At 41.1% G+C, this 18,968-nt stretch overlaps 1 protein-coding gene across 2 annotated transcripts in view; it reads left to right on the forward strand.

The window, feature by feature from the left end:
• Positions 1 to 12,236: 12,236 nt before the first annotated feature.
• LOC132405624 (uncharacterized) overlaps positions 12,237 to 18,968 on the forward strand; it is a 151,353-nt gene continuing 144,621 nt past the window's right edge. The window contains exon 1 of one of the 2 annotated variants that reach the window (XM_059990580.1): positions 12,237 to 12,346. The gene's annotated coding sequence lies outside the window, so the exon portion shown is untranslated. Of the gene's footprint in view, positions 12,347 to 18,284; positions 18,383 to 18,968 lie in introns of those variants that run through there. The other variant, XM_059990579.1, reaches the window with a different exon arrangement.

The following is an 18,968-nucleotide window of genomic DNA, read 5'->3' on the forward strand; positions in this document are numbered from 1 at the left end:
AGGTGATCTGTAGTAAAAGGTCTGGGTCAAAATGTGATTGAAAAGTTGAAGCGCCGAAGAAATTATAGATGGGGAGCAGTGAGAGAGGGTTTCACTGAACTCCCGTCAAAGAGAAGATTTAAACTTCTTCAGTGTAGGCATCACTGGGAGAGGCTTCGCAGTAGTGAATTTGAAAAACAAACACGAGGAAATCTGCAGATGCTGGAAATTCAACCAACACACACAGAATGCTGGTGGAACACAGCAATCTCCCAGTTTCCCCTCCCACTTTCAAATCTCTTACTATCTTTTTTTTCAGTTAGTCCTGACGAAAGGTCTCGGCCCGAAACATTAACTGTACTTCTCCCTATAGATGCTGCCTGGCCTGCTGCGTTCCACCAGCATTTTGTGTGTGTTGCTTGAATTTCCAGCGTCTGCAGATTTCCTCGTGTTTGTGTCAATAGATCAATGATGGCAAAAGGTCACTAACTGTGATATTTCAGACAGATTTAGTAAATGTTAATTTATTTGGAGGAATGGCGATTGAGAACAAGAAGTTAAAGAAAATAATTTTTAAATGATGACTGTGAAATCTTTCAACACCTCAGAAGTGTACTCATTATTGTTAATTATGCAAATATGGACAATTTGCACACAGTAAAAATGTCAGTGAAGCAAATAAAAAATAATCATTTTGGTAAGACAACCTGGAGAAATTATAGGAAAATAGTAAAACGTTTAACATTAATATATCTGACAGCTAGGACATTAATTTAAATTCTCATCTGACAGATATTTCCTTTAACAATGCAGAAAGCTTTCTCTACTGCAATAAAATGTCAGCCATGATTACATGCTCACTTCCTGGAATGGAATTTGAAATCCACAGCTTTCTCACAATCAGGCAAATGAGTCAAGGTGACACTGACATATTGGAATACTTGCAAGTATGGATCAATATAATCTTTATTGAGTTATTTGAAATTAAACAAGCACAAGATGCAGAAAGCAGTAGTCAGACTATTAAATATAAAGTCATAAAGCAATTCAATCCAGAAGCATGTCCTTTAACCTCATGAGTTCATGCTGATTATGGTGCACACCAACTAGTCCCAATTTCCTGCATTCAGCCCATATCCGATTGTATTTCACCCCCAACATCAAAGTGTTTCTTAAATGATGCTATTGTATCTGGTTCAATCATTTCCTCTGGCAGTTCATACCATTTATTCACCACTCTCTGCATGAAAAAAGCTGCATCTCATGTTCCGTTTAAATCTTTCACCCCTCTCCATAAACCCATGCCCCCTAATTCTGGACTGACCTACCCTGATTCAGGTTCTGAATAAGAAACCAGAACTTACCGTAGATTAAGAAGTGGGCAATCAGAGGAAACAATCTTACACTCCTGATGCAACTTCCTGTACACTGGTGGGACCTGTCATAAACTGGGGGACCGCTTCATCAAGCACCTCCATTCCAGCTGCCAAAAGCAGAACTTTCTGCTGCCCAAACATTTTAGCTCCAACTCCCATTCCCATTCTGGTATGTCAGTCCAGGGCCTCCCCTTGGAACAAGAGGAGCCACCCTCAGGGTGAAGGAGCAACAGCTAAAATTCCATCTGGGTAGCCTCCAACTTGATGGCATGAATGTTAATTTCTCCTTCTGGTAAAAATGTTTTTCCCTCCACCCACTTTTCAATTCCCCACTCTGGTCTTGCACCTCTTTTCACCTGCCCATCACCTCCCCCAGGTTCCCTCCTACTTTCCTTTCTCCTGTCTTCCACTATCCTCTTCTATCAGAGTTCTTCCTCTGCAGCCTTTTATCTTTCTAACCATCTGGCTTCACCTCCAGCTATCCTACTTCCCCTCTCCCTCCTTTTTGTTCTGGCATCTTTCCCTTTCCTTTCTGGTGCTGAAGAAGGGTCTCGGCCTGAAACGTCAACTGTTTATTCATTTCCATAGATGATTCCTGACCTGCTTGGGGTGTGTGTGTGTGTGTGTGTGTGTGTGTGTTTTGCTTTGGTTTTCCAGCATCTACAGACTTTCTCCCATTTAATGTCTTATGCATTCATTTGAAAACCTTATTAAAATTTCAGAGATGTATCTAGATGATCACCCATCACTCCTATTGAAATTCCGCAGCATTTCTTTTAAGTAGGCAAGTCAGTCACACACCTCTTACAGGCATCTAGATTGCATTTTTGTCTCTCTTTTTGTCGTTACCTTCTTCTGAAGAGGGATGTGCTAATGAGAAAAATATAACGTGATGAAGCAGAGTCCGGATGTTTTTTATGAAAGGAATCTCATGTTTAACCAATCTTCAGAGATTTTGAGTGTGTAGCTACTGAGAGAGATGGCAAAAAATGAGAGATATGGTCTATGTGTATTTTGGAAGAAGTCACGCAAGGTTAAAACTCCTGGTTTTACGTTTGCCCAGAAGCATGGATTGAGGATTAGTTAAAAGACAGAAACAGAGAGTGGGAAATCATGGGAACCAATGGTACAGAATCATACTTTTGGTTGGGTATGTCCCTACCCAATTGCAGTCGATATCACTGGCAGGTGAACTGACCAAATACAATATATCCAGGTTTGCTGTTGTTATATGGCTAAGTGGAAAAGAAAACTGATAGAAGGTTGTAATGGGATATGGATCAGTTGAATCAGGAAGTAGAAAGAAATAGCGTATACTCTGACAAAGTTTAAATTAACAATTTGCCCAAGAATGGAAAAATAAAAGGGAGACAAAGGATTGCCGAAATCTGGAGCATTGATCTTCGGAAAGAAATTCCTTTCTCTCCACAGATGCTGGTCTACTTAAGTTCCTCAAGCAGACAGCTGCTCATGACAATGCAGAATGACCATTTAACAAGTAAAACATCAATAAATACAACTTTTCAAGGAATTTAAGTAAGAAGTTATGTAGTCTTTTGACAGGATTCACAGAATACTACCTGCAGGTAAGATAGGTAATTAGCATTGGAAAATGTTGCATACTTCTCCATTGCAAGAAAGGTACAATATATAAGATGCATTTGTAGCAATAATGTGAGATTTGATGAAACCATAATAGAGTGTTCTGTGCACTTTATTCTTCTGATAAAGAAGCCTTATTGAGGGTGTAACAAAAGATTATGTTTGTTGAGCCAGAACAGTATTTTCTGTTGTCACTCACTTCCATTATGTGCATAAATCAAAGTTACTTCGCCATCCATTACCCATGATGCCAAACATCAACAATAAATCAATACTTTCCAAGTAAAGGGAAGAATACTGAAGAAAATAGATGTCCAAGATTGAAACACTGCTTTTACCATCTGAGAATAAATAGGATTGAGGAACTCATTATGTTCCAAAGACAAATGAAACAAATAAAAATGTTCAAAAGTGAAGGGGCACAATAATGCTACAATTTGATCTATCAAAATGTTATACAAAGTGGCTTACGATCCAACACTTGTATTGTATTGCACAGTGATGCTGCAAGGCTTCAACGAGATGATGTGCTGAATCAAGGGCAGTATAGATGACCTCTTCAGTAGATAGCTCAACAATTAGATTCAAATAGCAAAAGTATTGAGGGAAGGTGAGACAGAATCGAGCTGTGCAAGGAGTGTTTATGATCTGCAGTTCATTGCCTGTTAAGGTGGAGCAAAAAGGCATCTAATTTGAACATACAAAGGGAAATTGGAAAGACATTTGAGGCAAAATAATTTGCAGGGTAAACAAGCTGAATTCTGCGCAGGACCACTAGATCGCCAGCTGTATTGTACTGAGTCTGTGAATCCGTGGAAGTTGGAAGGAAATTTGGAAATGAAGATATTAAGATTCTGCAAATCCTGCTTCCATGCAGATATGAAATGTAGAGCTGCAGCCTGTATAAGATCATGAAGAAGATCAACAAGCAAAGGAGATGGTTATCACCTTCAGGAGAACTCACACCACTCATGCCCCTCTTTACACTGGTTTCACAGCAGTGAAAACTGCAAGCAACTTCAAACTCCCACGGTCCCAGAACCCATTCAACACAATCAAGAAAGCTCACCAATACCTCTACTTTCTGAGAAGGCTGAAGCCAGTTGGTCCGTGTACACCAATATTCTCGTCCTTCTACAGATGTGTACCCTAGCATGCTGCATCACTGAATGGCACTGAATTTGCACTATGGTGGACAGGAAGCCTCTACAACGTATTACCAATGTATTGCCAGCTCTGGCCTACCTGCCATCAAGGACATATTTACAGAAAGGCACCAGAAAAAGGCCAGCAACATCATGAAGGATCCCATCCATCCTGCCCAAGGAATGTTTGTCCCACTTCCATCAGGGAGGAGGTTAATTAGCAACCATGCCAGAACTCTTTTTTTTGTGTGCCATACTCTGCCAGAGCCTCGGTGACCACTTTTTTTTTCAAGTGGTTTTGGAGGAAAGATTCTGTCAGTGGTCCCCCATGTCCTTCTCAAAGCACAGTTGTGTGGGTTTTTTTTACGAGGTCGAGTTGCAAGCTCAACACTCAACCTGGCACAGAGGGAAGGTGTGCCTGGCAGCGGCCCGGCTGGGTTCGAACCCAGAGTCTGACGCTGATGTCACTGTGCCACCAGTGGGCAATGCCAGAACTACCAGACTCAAAAACATTTACCTTCCCCAAGCATAAGACCAATCAACCCCACTACACCCTGAACCACAACTACTTTATCATTTCCTGTCACCCGCATTATGTACCACAACCCCTGTGTCTAGTGCCAATTTATGGACATACAATTAAACTACATATATAAACTATCTTATGCATTTATATTTATTGTGGTTTGTTTTAAGGGGATAGGATAAGGAAGCCTATCACTTCCCAGCTCTCTACTTTATCCCTCCTCCCACTTCTTATCCCCTCTTGACCATCCCATGTTACTTCAGCCCGAAATGTCGTTATTACCTCCTCCCATAGATGCTGTCTGGCCTGCTGAGTTCTGCCAACATTTTGTGTTTTTGTTTTAATATTGTGTCCTTTATCTTATTGTGAATTTTATTCTGTGCTACATCATATCTGCAGTAACAATTATTTCATTCTCCTTTACACTTATGAAGTGGAAATGACATTGAACAATCTTGAATGAATAACACCTTCATCTCAAAGCATGGAGCGAGGGTAAATGCTCTTCCCAAGGGGTTTTCAGGTTTGATGACACAATTCTCAAACGTATTTCATTGCCTCTAAAGAGCTTTGGGAGAGGGTTTTTTCCGGTGTAGAGGAGACAACATTATGAGTGCTGAATATGCTAAATTAGAAAAAGTGAAAGTGAATTGCTGCTTCATCTGTTTTGTCTTTGGATTTTTGGAAGATAAGAGGTGAAAAATAAGCATTTCATTTCCCAAGATGGCACCATGAGAAGAGGAGTTGGTGATCCTGGAAATGGGAAAGTGAACTTGGGAGTGATGGAAAGAGTGGTCCCTATGGTTTACTAAGTGGAAAGGGGAAGGAAACATCACTTGGAGCAAACGTTTTGTTGGAGTGGAGAAATGAAATACATAATTTGTTGAATGTGAAAGTTAGCAAGAGGAGAATGGGGAAGAAGTGGTTCTCCAACCTTGTTCTGGATGAGAAGAGAACTGCAAGAAATGGAACACACTTGATAGGCATATTAACATTGTGAGAGGGGAGACTATATTTAAGGATAAAGGAACTGTGATCGCTCAGAAGCATTTGTATGGAAACTTCCACACTGCTATGGAAAGTGTCTGGTATTAGAAAAGGTTTGAATGCACCAAAGAAACTGGGATAAAATACCAACACCCTAACAGGTTCAGTCTATTTTTCCCTGCACAGATAATCCCTGAGTGTTTCCAACACTTGATGTTTACATTTTCCCTCCAAGATCAATTATTTTGCATGTTAATAATTTTCCACCTTTCCCAAAGGTTTTCATAGAATGCATGCAAGTTTACAACTGTCTTAAAGTTCTTTTACTATCTTCAATTGGGGAATGGATGAAATTCTGAATGCAGAATTTGCACTTCTGTCCACTTTTCAAGGTATAGTTTGTTCAGAGGATCATGCTCTTTTTCATTCCAAGGAAATTGGAACAGAATCTGCAAAGAATTGGATTCACTCCAGGTTCTGGCTTCTGGCAGCTTTAGGTCAGCATGCCTTTTCAGGTCTCTAAAAACAGACACATAATAACAAGCATCCCAGTTGTACAGTAACTCCACGCTCATTGGTTATAATACATGTTGAACTCCTTGCTCATTAGTGTGGCTATTGCATTCACTGGGGGTCTTATAAGAGAAGGAATAGTGAGGATTAATAACCAGTTAATAGAGATGTGGATTGTGAGAATGTGGTTACAGGGAATGCAGCAGTGTTGACACCGAAATTTCAGGAATTTATAACTTGGTGTAATAGAGAATTGGATTTACTGTTAGACCTGTAGATAATCATTCTGCAATTATTACCTAGTCTGTTACTTAATTAAATATTCCTGTTGCCAACATTTTATTACCAAAATGTAGTTTTAATGACATTCTCATTAACTGAGAATGTAAAATTTATGCTCAGGTAGATCAGCATTGGCTGGTCTCCTGGTGTGCAGTCACAAACAAGAGATAATGTGGAGATACTAGAAATCCAAGCAACACATACAAAATGCTGAAGGAACTCAGCAGTCCAGACAGTACCTATGTAAAAGAGTACAGTTGATATTTCGGGCTGAGACCCTTCATCTGATCAGGAGACCACTTTGCCGAGTACCAACACCCCACCAAAAAAAAAAGCAGGAACTCCCGGTGGCCACCCTTTTTAATTCCTCTTCCCATTGCATTCCAACACATCAGTCCATGGCCTCCTCTACTCTGGTGATAAGGCTACACTCAGGTTGGAAGAGCAGCATCTTATATTCTGTCTGGGTAGCCTCCAACCTGATGGTATGAACATCAATATTATGAACTTCCAGTAATGTCCCCCCCCCCCCCCTTCACTATTCCCCATTCCCATTTCCCTCTCACCTTATCTCCTTACCTGCCTATCACCTTTCTTTGGTGCTCCTCCCACTTTTCTTTCTTCCATTGCCTTCTGTCCTCTCCTATCAGATCCCTCCTTCTCCAGCCCTGTATTTCCTTCACAAATCAACTTCCCAACTTTTTAATTCGATCCTTCCCCCCTCCTGGTTTCACCTATCACCTTGTAGATCTTCCTTCCCTTCTCCCACTTTCTTACTCTGAATCCTCATCTTTTTTTTTTCCAGTCCTGCTGAAGGGTCTCGGCCTGAAACGTCGATTGTACTCTTTTCCATAGATGCTGCCTTGCCTGCTGAGTTCCTCCGGCTTTTTGTGTGTGCTTCAGGGGTGTGTGCCAGTTTTTAATTAATCACCCATCATTTCGAACAACAACTCCATGTGATATTTCAGCTTGCTCCTACGAGGGTGTAGGCATCAACAAAGGACCAAAAATTGCAACCTTTACCTGTTTTTGAAAGGAAACTCTTTCTGCTTGGATCTAATTTAGGAGAATGATTAGTGTTGATTTAGTTGTGCAAATAGTGAATCTGATATTAAACCGTCAAAGAAAGAGATAATGCAGGAGAGAAAAAGGCTTTTTAGATATTGCACTGGAGTGTTTGGGATTGAATAGAAGGAAATTATTTGTCCACAGGGTGTCTGCCAACCCTCCAGAAAGATGTTCAAAGAGCCGCAGTGACAGGTAGTTATATGTCACAGAGAGTGACACTACAGAAACAGGCCCTTTAGCCTATCAGTTCTGTGTTAAGAATTCTTACATTGATCCTATTTTATTCTCCCTACATTCTCAACAGCTGTCATCAAGATTCTGTGCCTCATTTAAACATTTGGTGCAATTTCCAGTAGTCATTTACCCTACAAAGCCATGTGGAATGTTAGTTGGGATGTGGGAGGAAAACTGACCATTGGGAAGAAACCTATTCAGATACGGGTAAAATGTGCAAAGTCCACACAGAGTACACTGGAGATTAGAAATGAACCTGCCTCACAGGATCTGTGAGGCAGCAGCTCCTTAAGCTTCACCTCAGAGAAACAAATGCGGAAAGTGCTATCTCAATGATATGGACTTCAATGACTTGACAAGGTCAATGAATGCATCTTCAAATTCCATAATTTGCAAACTACATTAATATACTTGGCCACTGCTTAATTCACCAAGCTTCAATATCTATCAGTCTCTATTAATCAGGACTGATTCAATTCCTAAGAGTTGGCTGTAATAGACTGGGAAATTAGATTAAAACATTTGTTTGTGGATAATTAGCAAAAGAGTTTTTAATGCATATTTCTGAACAGCATACATCCATTTGGGAAATAAATACGACATGGGAAAAGTTATCCAATATTGACTAACTGAGGAAATTATGACACTGAGTTGAGAGAAAAGGTTAATAAAATTATGAAGAATAATCAGAAATTTGAGGATATAAATAATTTTAAAAGATGATTAAAATAGAAACTGAAAATAAAATAAGAGGGTGAACTAGAAGAGTGTTCCTTTAGAATGGAGATGAGGAGGAAATTTATTCATTCAGAGGGTGGTGAGATTGCCACAGATGGTTGTGACACTAAGTCAATGGCTATAGTTAAGGAGGAGGTTGATAGGTTTTTGACTAGTAAGGGTGTCAATGGTTATGGGGACAATGGGGTTGAGAAGGATAATAATTCAGCCATAACTAAATGGCAGTGCTGACTAGCCTTATTTTCTGTTCTAAAGGGGCATCCTTCTATTTTCAGGCTATCACCTCTGGTCTTTGACACTCCCACTAATGAATACATCCTCTTCATGTCCAATCTATCCAGGCCTTTTAATATTTAGTAGGTTTCAATGAGATCTTCTCTCATTCTACCAAACTCCAGGGAGTACAGACTGAGAGCCACCAAAAGCTCCCCGTACATTGACCTTTTCCATTCTAAGGATCATTCCTGTAACCTTTCTCTAGACCTTCCCTGAAACCAACACACCTCTCATTAGATATGGAACCTAAAACGACACATAATACCCATAACGTGGTCTGACAAAAGTCTAATAAAGACTCAGCATTACATCCTTGCATTTATATTCTAGTTCTCTCAAAATGAATGCTAACATTACACTTGCCTTCCTTCCTAGTGACTCAACCTGCGAGTTAACCTTTAGAGAACCCTGCACTAGTGTTCTCATGTCCCTTTGTTCCTCCAGTTTCTGAATTTGCTCACCATTTAGAAAGTAGTCTATGCTTTTATTCTTTCCACCAACGTGCATGACCATACACTTCCCTACACTATATTCCATATGCCTCTTCCTTGCTCATTCTCCCCATTTGTCCAAGTCCTTCTACAGACACCCTGCTTCCTCCATGCTAGTATCTTTCCTATAATATTGTGGGCTCTTATCTTGTTCAGCAGCCTAATTTGATGCACCTTGTCAAAGGCCTTCTGGAAATCCAAGTAAACATTCACTCACTCTCCTTGATCTATCCTGCCTGTTACTTCCACAAGGAATTCCAACAGATCTGTCATCTAAGGTACCCACTTAGGAAACCATGCTGACTTTGACCTACTGTATTCAGTGCCTCCAAGTACCCTGAAACATCATCCTCAATAATGAACTCTAACGTCTTCTCAATCACTAAACACCAGGCTAACTGGCCTATAATTTCCCGTCTTTTGCCTCACTCCCATCTTGAAGAGTGGAGTTTATCCAGTACTCTCAGTACAGCCTGCTCTACATCGGCGATACTTGACATAGTTTGGGGGATCACTTCATCAAACATATTCACTCCATCTTCTAAATAAGGAAGGATTTCTTGGTGGCCACCTATTTTAATTCTACTTCTCATTCCCAATCCAATATGCTGGTCTATAGCCACCTCTACTGCTACAATAAGGCCAACTGCAGGTTGGAGGAGCAATCCCTCATATCCCTTCTGGGTAGTTTGTAATCTGATAGAATGACCATCAATTTCTCTAACATCTGGCAATATCTCCCCCTCCCCCTGCTCACTTTTTCCATTCCCAATTCAGACTCCTCCCAGATTCTTATTTTGGCTTCTTCATCCTTCCTTTCCAGTCCTAATGAAGAGTCACAGTCTGAATTCCTCTCCATAGTTGTAGCCTAACCTGCTGAGCTCCTCCAACATGTTATCTGTTTTATTCCGGATTTCTGCTATCTTCAGAAACTCTTGCGCTTATCCCAAACTTCTTCTTAGTAATAGCAACTATTCCCATTTCTGCACCTCTCCCCGAAACTCTCAAATTTCTGGCATGTTGCTATTGTCTTCCACAGTAAAGACTGACACAAAATACGTACAATTCATCCACCATTCCTTTGTTTCCCACTACTACCTTTCCAGCACCATTTCTCAGCAGTCTGATATCCAGTCTTGCCTCTTTTACTCTTTAAATATCTGAAAAGAATTTTGGTGTCCTCTTTTATAATATTGGCTAGCTTCCCATCATACTTCATCTGTACTCTCCTTTTTGCTTTTATCATTGCCTTCTGTTGGTTTTTAAAAGCTTCTTAATCCTCTAGTTTCCTGTTAAGTTTTGCTGTATTGTATGCCTTCTCCTTTGCTTTTATGTTGTCTTTGATTTCCCTAGTTAGCCACATTTGCCTTATCCTCATCCCCTCTTTACAATGCTCCTTCTTTAGATGAACTCCTGTGCTTCAGTCATTTCTTCTAATGTCCCAATCATTCAACTTCGGCCAGCTCCTCTCCCATGCCTCTGTAGTTAACTTTATTCAACTGTGATATTGATACATCTGATTTTAACTTCTCTTTCTGAAACTACAGAATGAATTCTATCATATTATGATCACTGCCTTCTAAGGGTTCCTTTACCTTAATCTAATTCAGTTAATTGCACAAAATCGAGTGTATAATTGCCTTTTTCTAATGGGCTCAACCACGACTTGCTCTTCTGGAGATCCATTACCAACTAGATTTTTCCAATCTACCAATCCCTCATGATAATTGTAACATTGCTCTTATCACAGCATTTTCTACCTTCCTTTGTAATTTATACCTCGCATCCTGACTACTATTCCGAAGCTGCATATGTATCCCACTGGGACCTTTCTATCGTTATATCTACCCACAAAGATTCTCCAGCTTCTGATCCTATGCTGCTTCTTTCTAAGGATATAATTTCATTTTTTTTTACCAAAAAAGCCTCCATTTTCCCTCTGACCACCTGCCGGTCTTTTCAACATGATGTGTATCCTTGGATGTTTAGCTCCCAGTTGTGAGGTCCTTTTAACCATGATTCTGTGATGCCCACAACATCATACCTGCCATCTTCTAGCTGTGCTATAAGCTCATCTACTTTATTTTGTACACTATGTGTATTCAAACATAAAATCTTCATTTCTGTATTCACCATCCTTCTTCTCAATCTTGTCTCCTTGTTACCTGAAGTTATATTCTTATCCCATTCTGAGCTTTCTGTCTCATACCTTATTAGGGACAAAACATCTCCTGCACTGTGTTTCCCTTTTATTTTATCCATACTTTTCTGTGCTGTTGATTCGAACCCCTTCCTATTTATTTTTAGTCCTTATCCACAGCCCTAGTTATGTGATTTGCCAGGGTCCTGGTCCCAGCATGGTTCAGAAAATGTGATAATTTGTGTAACATATACGTAGATGAAGAGAGTTTTAAACTCAGAGGGTCATAAATGTTTTGAATTTCCCATTATAGGGTACATGGTAGCACTGCAGTTGTGTAATGCTTTAGAACACCAGCAACACGGGTTCAATTCCTGCCCTTGTCTGAATGGAGTTTGTATGTTCTCCCTGTGACAGCATGTGTTTCCTCCAGGTGCTCCAGTTTCTTCCCACATTCCAAAGACGTACAGATTAGTGTTAGTAAGTTGTGGGCATGTTATGTTGGTGCCAGAAGAATGGCGACATTTGCGGCCAGCACTGTGTAGATCGTCGAGGTAAAAAACACATTCACCATTTGTTTCAATATTTCAATGTACACATGACAAATAAAGCTAAACTTTAAATCTTTACAGAGACCTACAGTGACAGAGCTAGACTTGCACTTGACCTACAAGGAAGTTGTGGGATGTGAGGAAAGAGCAAGAATGAGGCTTCAGAGGCGGTGCAATTCCAATGTTTACTGATTGCTATTAAACAGAGTTGAACTCTGCCCAGCACGTACATAATTAACGCAACGTAGATTGTACAGCTGACACCCGGAAGAACCCAACATGGAGAACTATGTTCTACACTAACAGAAAATCATTACTGTTTTTTAAATTTAGAAAACAAATAAGTTGTCAATCAGCATCCTAAACTTGTGTTGTGTGATAATGAATTGAGTCGCTGTACTTTTTACCCCTGTGCAGAAATTTACTAAGCATCGTAAGGTAGGTGGCTTTCGCTTTTTATTTAATGTATAAAGTCTAGTTATATTTACTTTTGATTAATGTTATGGTTTATTTCATGAGGTCTACGCTGAAATCTTTAAATGTTTCAAATGATGAACAACTTTAATCTCAGATATTGTACATGTTCTTTCTTATCTCAGAATGGATTATTTTGTTTTCTTATATTTGCTCACAACACAGTAGAGTAGTGGTAGCACAACGCTGTACAGTACAGGTGACCCAGTTTCAGTTCCCACTGCTGCCTGTGAGGAATATGTATACTCTCCCCGTGACCACATGGGTTTTCTCTGGGTGCTCCGGCCTCCACCCACAGCCCAAAGACGTACCGGCTTGTAGGTTAAGTAGTCATTATAAGTTGTCCTGTGCTTAGACTTGAATAAAGTCGGGGGTTTGCTGGGTGGTGTGGCTCAGTGGGCTGGAAGGGTCTAATAAACAAACATGGAAGGAGGCCAATCACAAACTAGAGAAAATCTGCTGGTGCTGGAAGTCCAAGCAATACACACAAAATGCTGGAGGAACTCAGCGGACTGGCTGAGTAAACGGCTGATGTGTTGAGCTGAGAACCTTCATTTTCAAATTGCTTCTCAGATCGGAGTTCTGAGAGGCGGGTCTGCGCAGGCGCTTGAAGGAGGCCTGGGAAGGAGGGAAAATATAAAAAGAATGCAGCCTTAAGCAGCGGGCAGAGGAGTGAGCCGGGAGCAGAGTGTAGGGCTTGGGCTCAGAGGGCTTAGGCGGAAGAGGGCACAGTAGGCTTATCTTTTAGTTCTCCTTGTTATTGTCAGTTATTTGGGAAGTATGAGTGCGAGGGCAGCTTGTTGTTCTCGGTGTCGGATGTGGGAGGTCCTGGAGTCTCCGAGCCTCCCGGACGTCCACATCTGCGCCAGTTGTGCCGAACTGCAGCTCCTGAGGGACTGAGTTAGGGAATTGGAGCTGCAGCTCGATGACTTTCGCCTGGTCAGGGAGAGTGAGGAGGTGATAGAGAGGAGTTACAGGCAAGTGGTCACCCTGGGGCCACAGGAGGCAGATAGGTGGGTCACAGTCAGGAAGGGGAAGAGACAGGTGCTAGAGAGTACCCCAGTGGCTGTACCCCTTGACAATAAGTACTCGTTTGAGTACTGTTGGGGGGGACAGCCTACCTGGAGGAAGTGACAGTGGCCGGGCCTCCGGCACAGAGGACGGCCCTGTAGCTCAGAAGGGTAGGGATAGAAGAAAGAGGACCATAGTAATAGGGGACTCGATAGTCAGGGGTTCAGACAGGCGGTTCTGTGGAGGTGATCGGGATCCCGGATGGTAATTTGCCTCCCTGGTTCCAGGGTTCGGGATGTTTCTGATTGCGTCCAAGATATCCTGAAGTGGGAGGGTGAGGAGCCAGAGGTCGTGGTACATGTAGGTACCAATGACATAGGTAGGAAAGGGGAAGAGGTCCTGAAACGAGAGTATAGGGAGTTAGGAAGGCAGTTAAGAAGAAGGACCGCAAAGGTAGTAATCTCGGGATTACTGCCTGTGCCACACGACAGTGAGAGTAGGAATGGAATTAGGTGGAGGATGAATGCGTGGCTGAGGGATTGGAGCAGGGGGCAGGGATTCAAGTTTCTGGATCATTGGGACCTCTTCTGGGGTAGGCATGACCTGTTCAAGAAGGGCGGGTTACACTTGAAGCCTGGGGGTACCAATATCCTAGTGGGGAGGTTTGCTAAGGCTACAGGGCAGACTTTAAACTAGTAAGATGGGGGGGCGGGAATCAATTTGAGGAAACTACGGGAGAGTAAGTTAGTTCACCAGTAGAGCAAGTACGTAGATAGTGTGTGAGGGAGGAAAGGCAGGTGATGGAGAAGGGATGCGCTCAGCCTGAAGATGTAGGGGAGAAGAAAGAAAAGGATAATAAATTTGAATGCATTGTTAGGGATGAAAAGAGAGGAGGAGGTGGAGAGTATCTTAAATGTACCTATTTTAATGCTAGGAGCATTGTAAGAAAGGTGGATGAGCTTAAAGTGTGGATTGATACCTGGAATTATGATGTTGTAGCTATTAGTGAAACATGGTTGCAGGAAGGGTGTGATTGGCAACTAAATATTCCTGGATTTAGTTGCTTCAGGTGTGATAGAGTAGGAGGGGCAGAGGAGGAGGTGTTGCATTGCTTGTCCGAGAAAATCTTATGGCGATGCTTTGGAAGGATAGATTAAAGAGCTCCTCTAGGGCGGCTATTTGGGTGGAATTGAGGAATGGGAAAGGTGTAGTAACACTGATAGGAGTGTATTATAGGCCACCTAATGGGGAGCGTGAGTTGGAAGAGCAAATGTGTAAGGAGATAGCAGATATTTGTAGTAAACACAAGGTGGTGATTGTGGGAGATTTTAATTTTCTACACGTAGGTTGGGAAGCTCATTCTGTAAAAGGGCTGGATGGTTTAGAATTTGTGAAATGTGTGCAGGATAGTTTTTTGCAACAATACATAGAAGTACCAAATAGAGATGGGGCAGTGCTGGATCTCCTGTTAGGGAATGCGATAGGTCAGCTGACAGATGTAAGTGTTGGGGAGCACTTCGGGTCCAGTGATCACAATAGCATTAGCTTCAATATAATTATGGAGAAGGACAGGACTGGACCTAGAGTTGAGATTTTTGATTGGGGAAAGGCTAACTTTGAGGAGATGTGAAGGGATTTAGAGAGAGTGGATTGGGTCAAGTTGTTTTATGGGAAGGATGTAATAGAGAAATGGAGGTCAGTTAAGGGTGAAATTATGAGAGTACAGAATCTTTATGTTCCTGTTGGGTTGAAAGGAAAGGTTAAAGGTTTGAAAGCACCATGGTTTTCAAGGGATATTAGAAATTTGGTTCGGAAAAAGAGGGATGTCTACAATAGATATAGGCAGCATGGAGTAAAGGAATTGCTCGAGGAATATAAAGAATGTAAAAGGAATCTTAAGAAAGAGATTAGAAAAGCTAAAAGAAGATACGAGGTTGGTTTGGCAAATAAGGTGAAAGTAAATCCGAAAGGTTTCTACAGTTATAGTAAAAGCACGAGGATAGTGAGGGATAAAATTGGTCCCTTAGAGAATCCGGGTGGTCAGTTATGGGAGCCGAGGGAGATGGGAGAGATTTTGAACAATTTCTTCTCTTCGGTATTCACTAAGGAGAAGGATATTGAATTGTGTAAGGTGTGGGAAACAAGTAAGGAAGTTATGGAACCTATGACAATTAAAGAGGTGGAAGTTCTGGCGCTTTTAAGAAATTTAAAAGCGGATAAATCTCCGGATCCTGATAGGATATTCCCCAGGACCTTGAGGGAAGTTTGTGTAGAGATAGCAGGAGCTCTGATGGAGATCTTTCAGATGTCATTAGAAACAGGGATTGTGCCGGAGGATTGGCGTATTGCTCATGTGGTTCCATTGTTTTAAAAGGGCTCTAGAAGTAAGCCTAGCAATTATAGACCTGTCAGTTTGATGTCAGTGGTGGGTAAATTAAATTAATGGAAAGTATTCTTAGAGATAGTATTTATAATTATCTGGATAGACAGGATCTGATTAGGAGTAGCCAGCATGGACTTGTGCGCGGAAGGTCTTGTTTGACAAACCTTATTGAATTTTTTGAAGAAATTACGAGGAATGTTGACGAGGGTAAAGCAGTGGATGTAATCTATATGGACTTCTGCAAGGCCTTTGACAAAGTTCCACATGGAAGGTTAGTTAAGAAGGTTCAGTCGTTAGGTATTAATGCTGGAGTAATAAAATGGATTCAACAGTGGCTAGATGGGAGATGCCAGAGAGTAGTGGTGGATAATTGTTTATCGGGATGGAGGCCAGTGACTAGCGGGGTGCCTCAGGGATCTGTTTTGGGCCCAATGTTGTTTGTAATATACATAAATGATCTGGATAATGGGGTGGTAAATTGGATTAGTAAGTATGCCGATGATACTAAGGTAGGAGGTGTTGTGGTTAATGAGGTGGGTTTTCAAAGCTTGCAGGGAGATTTATGCCAGTTAGAAGAATGGGCTGAACGTTGGCAGATGGAGTTTAATGCTGAGAAGTGTGAGGTTCTACATTTTGGCAGGAATAATCCAAATAGAACATACAGGGTAAATGGTAGGGCATTGAGGAATGCAGAGGAACAGAGAGATCTAGGAATAACAGTGCATAGTTCCCTGAAGGTGGAGTCTCATGTAGATAAGGTGGTGAAGAAGGCTTTTGGAACACTGGCCTTTATAAATCAGAGCATTGAGTAAGTACAGAAGTTGGGATGTAATGTTAAAATTGTACAAGGCATTGGTAAGGCCAAATTGCCAAATTTGGAATATTGTATACAGTTCTGGTCACCGAATTATAGGAAAGATATCAATAAATTAGAGAGAGTGCAGAGACGATTTACTAGGATGTTACCTGGGTTTCAGCACTTAAGTTACAGAGAAAGGTTGAACAAGTTAGGTCTCTATTCATTGGAGCGTAGAAGGTTGAGGGGGGATTTGATGGAGGTATTTAAAATTTTTAGAGGGATAGATAGAGTTGACATGAATAGGCTGTTTCCATTGAGAGTAGGGGAGATTCAAACGAGAGGACATGATTTGAGAGTTAGGGGGCAAAAGTTTAAGGGAAACACGAGGGGGTATTTCTTTACTCAAAGAGTGATAGCTGTGTGGAATGAGCTTCCTGTAGAAGTAGTAGAGGCCAGTTCAGTTGTGTCATTTAAGGTAAAATTGGATAGGTATATGGACAGGAAAGGAGTGGAGGGTTATGGGCTGAGTTCAGGTAGGTGGGACTAGGTGAGATTAAGAGTTCGGCACGGACTAGGAGGGCCGAGATGGCCTGTTTCCATGCTGTGATTGTTATATGGTTATATTAAGAAAGTAAGAAAGTGGGGAAAGGGGAGGAGGTACACAAGGTGATAACTGAAACCAGGAGGGAGCAGGATGGGGTGAAGTAAGGAGCTGGGAAATTGATTAGTGAAAGAGATACAGGGCTGGAGAAGGCAGAATCTGATAGGAGAGGAAGGAGGCCATTGGCTAAAAAGGTCCATACTGACCCTCAATAATTCCATCAATGCCATAACACCATTTATTTCTGCATAACCTATTTTCACACACATCTCCATCAAATCTCTCTTGATTTTCCAACCATCAGGAGTAGTGGTTCTCAATATGGGCCATACCGGGGGCCAAGACAGATTTCACAGGGGCCACAAGTAAAAGAAAACAAGAAACTAAGAGCTACAGGAGTTCCTGAATGGGCCATGATAAGTTTACTGTTTTAATGAAATAGTACTGAAATATATAAGTAAAAAAAGAAATGAATATATAATTGGAAACCTGAATGAAATGGGAAAATAAGCTAGATGATGTGAATGTGGGAGCAAAACAGCTCTGCTTGAGTGTGGTGATGGTGTTGGGGGAGGAGCAGCACATCATTCACCGTCTCTGTTCCTGCTTAACCATGCACAAATCACCATTTGCGCCCTGTAGCGCAGCTCCACGTCCGGCCCCAGATCACTGATTGTACAGTGGGCAGGATGGTGTGACCCAGCAGGATACCTTGCAACTTGGTCCACCAGCTAGTGATTACAATTACTCTGTTATTGATAAATACATATTGATAGGGAGCCATCTGCATCTAATTCCAACTGAGAGATTGTCAGCAGTTGCCAAGTTTTCCATATCAAAATCCTTCTCAGAAGGAGATTAATATGGAAAACTTGGCGAGGCCAGTGTTGTAGTAATCTATTTTAAAATGGTTATGAGTATCACAAACAAACTGAAAACTGGGTGGGGCTGTCAGCAGCAAGGCCAATCAGTGTGTATGCAACAGGAGGCTGGATCACTTTGCCTTACACTAACCTGTGCATGTTATAATACTTATAAAACGTGACGTGTAGTTACTGCAGTGGGGTCATCTGCCAGAAAGGGTTACACTGCAAAAAAAACAAAAGTGCATGAAGTCTACCACTGCCTCACTCTCTACTGCTATAACTTCCATAAAATCGCTGATACTTACCACATTTTGAAAAGAAATTCAATTCATTTTTCTTGGTGAGTACATGCTCATTATTGCCACATAGAAATTACACATATAATAGCAATTTTAAAAAGGATTTGCCTAATAAATTAAAGTGTTTTTAAAAATACTACCTAAAAAGCTGGTTTTATTTTTACATTTATATTCATTACTGATTTATAATTATTAAAATACTGATTATATTTATTATAATTCTTTGACATTTACTAATTTTCCATAGAGCCTACTTACACAATATTTAAGAATATTATACATACTATAAATGAAGTGTCCTATTAGAGCTTTGAAATAGTTCTGTTTTTCACAAATACCTGTAATATCATATTTGACATATAATAATACCTACACCTGTTAAAACATAAACATTGACTGTACCAATAACAAACTTTAACAACGAACAGAGACAATGGAGGAGAGGGGCCACAAAGGTAAATGTAAGTCACAAGTTGGTGACAGGCAGAAAATAAGTTTGAAAACCACTGAGTTACAACATCTACCAACCAACACGCATTTTGGAAGTGGGAAGAAACTAGAGCAATGGGTAGGGTGGAAATCCCGCATTGCTTCATGGACAATATGAACAATCCATACTTATGCTAC

The sequence above is a fragment of the Hypanus sabinus genome, chromosome 15 (assembly GCF_030144855.1).
Source record: "Hypanus sabinus isolate sHypSab1 chromosome 15, sHypSab1.hap1, whole genome shotgun sequence".
Taxonomy (NCBI): domain Eukaryota; kingdom Metazoa; phylum Chordata; class Chondrichthyes; order Myliobatiformes; family Dasyatidae; genus Hypanus; species Hypanus sabinus.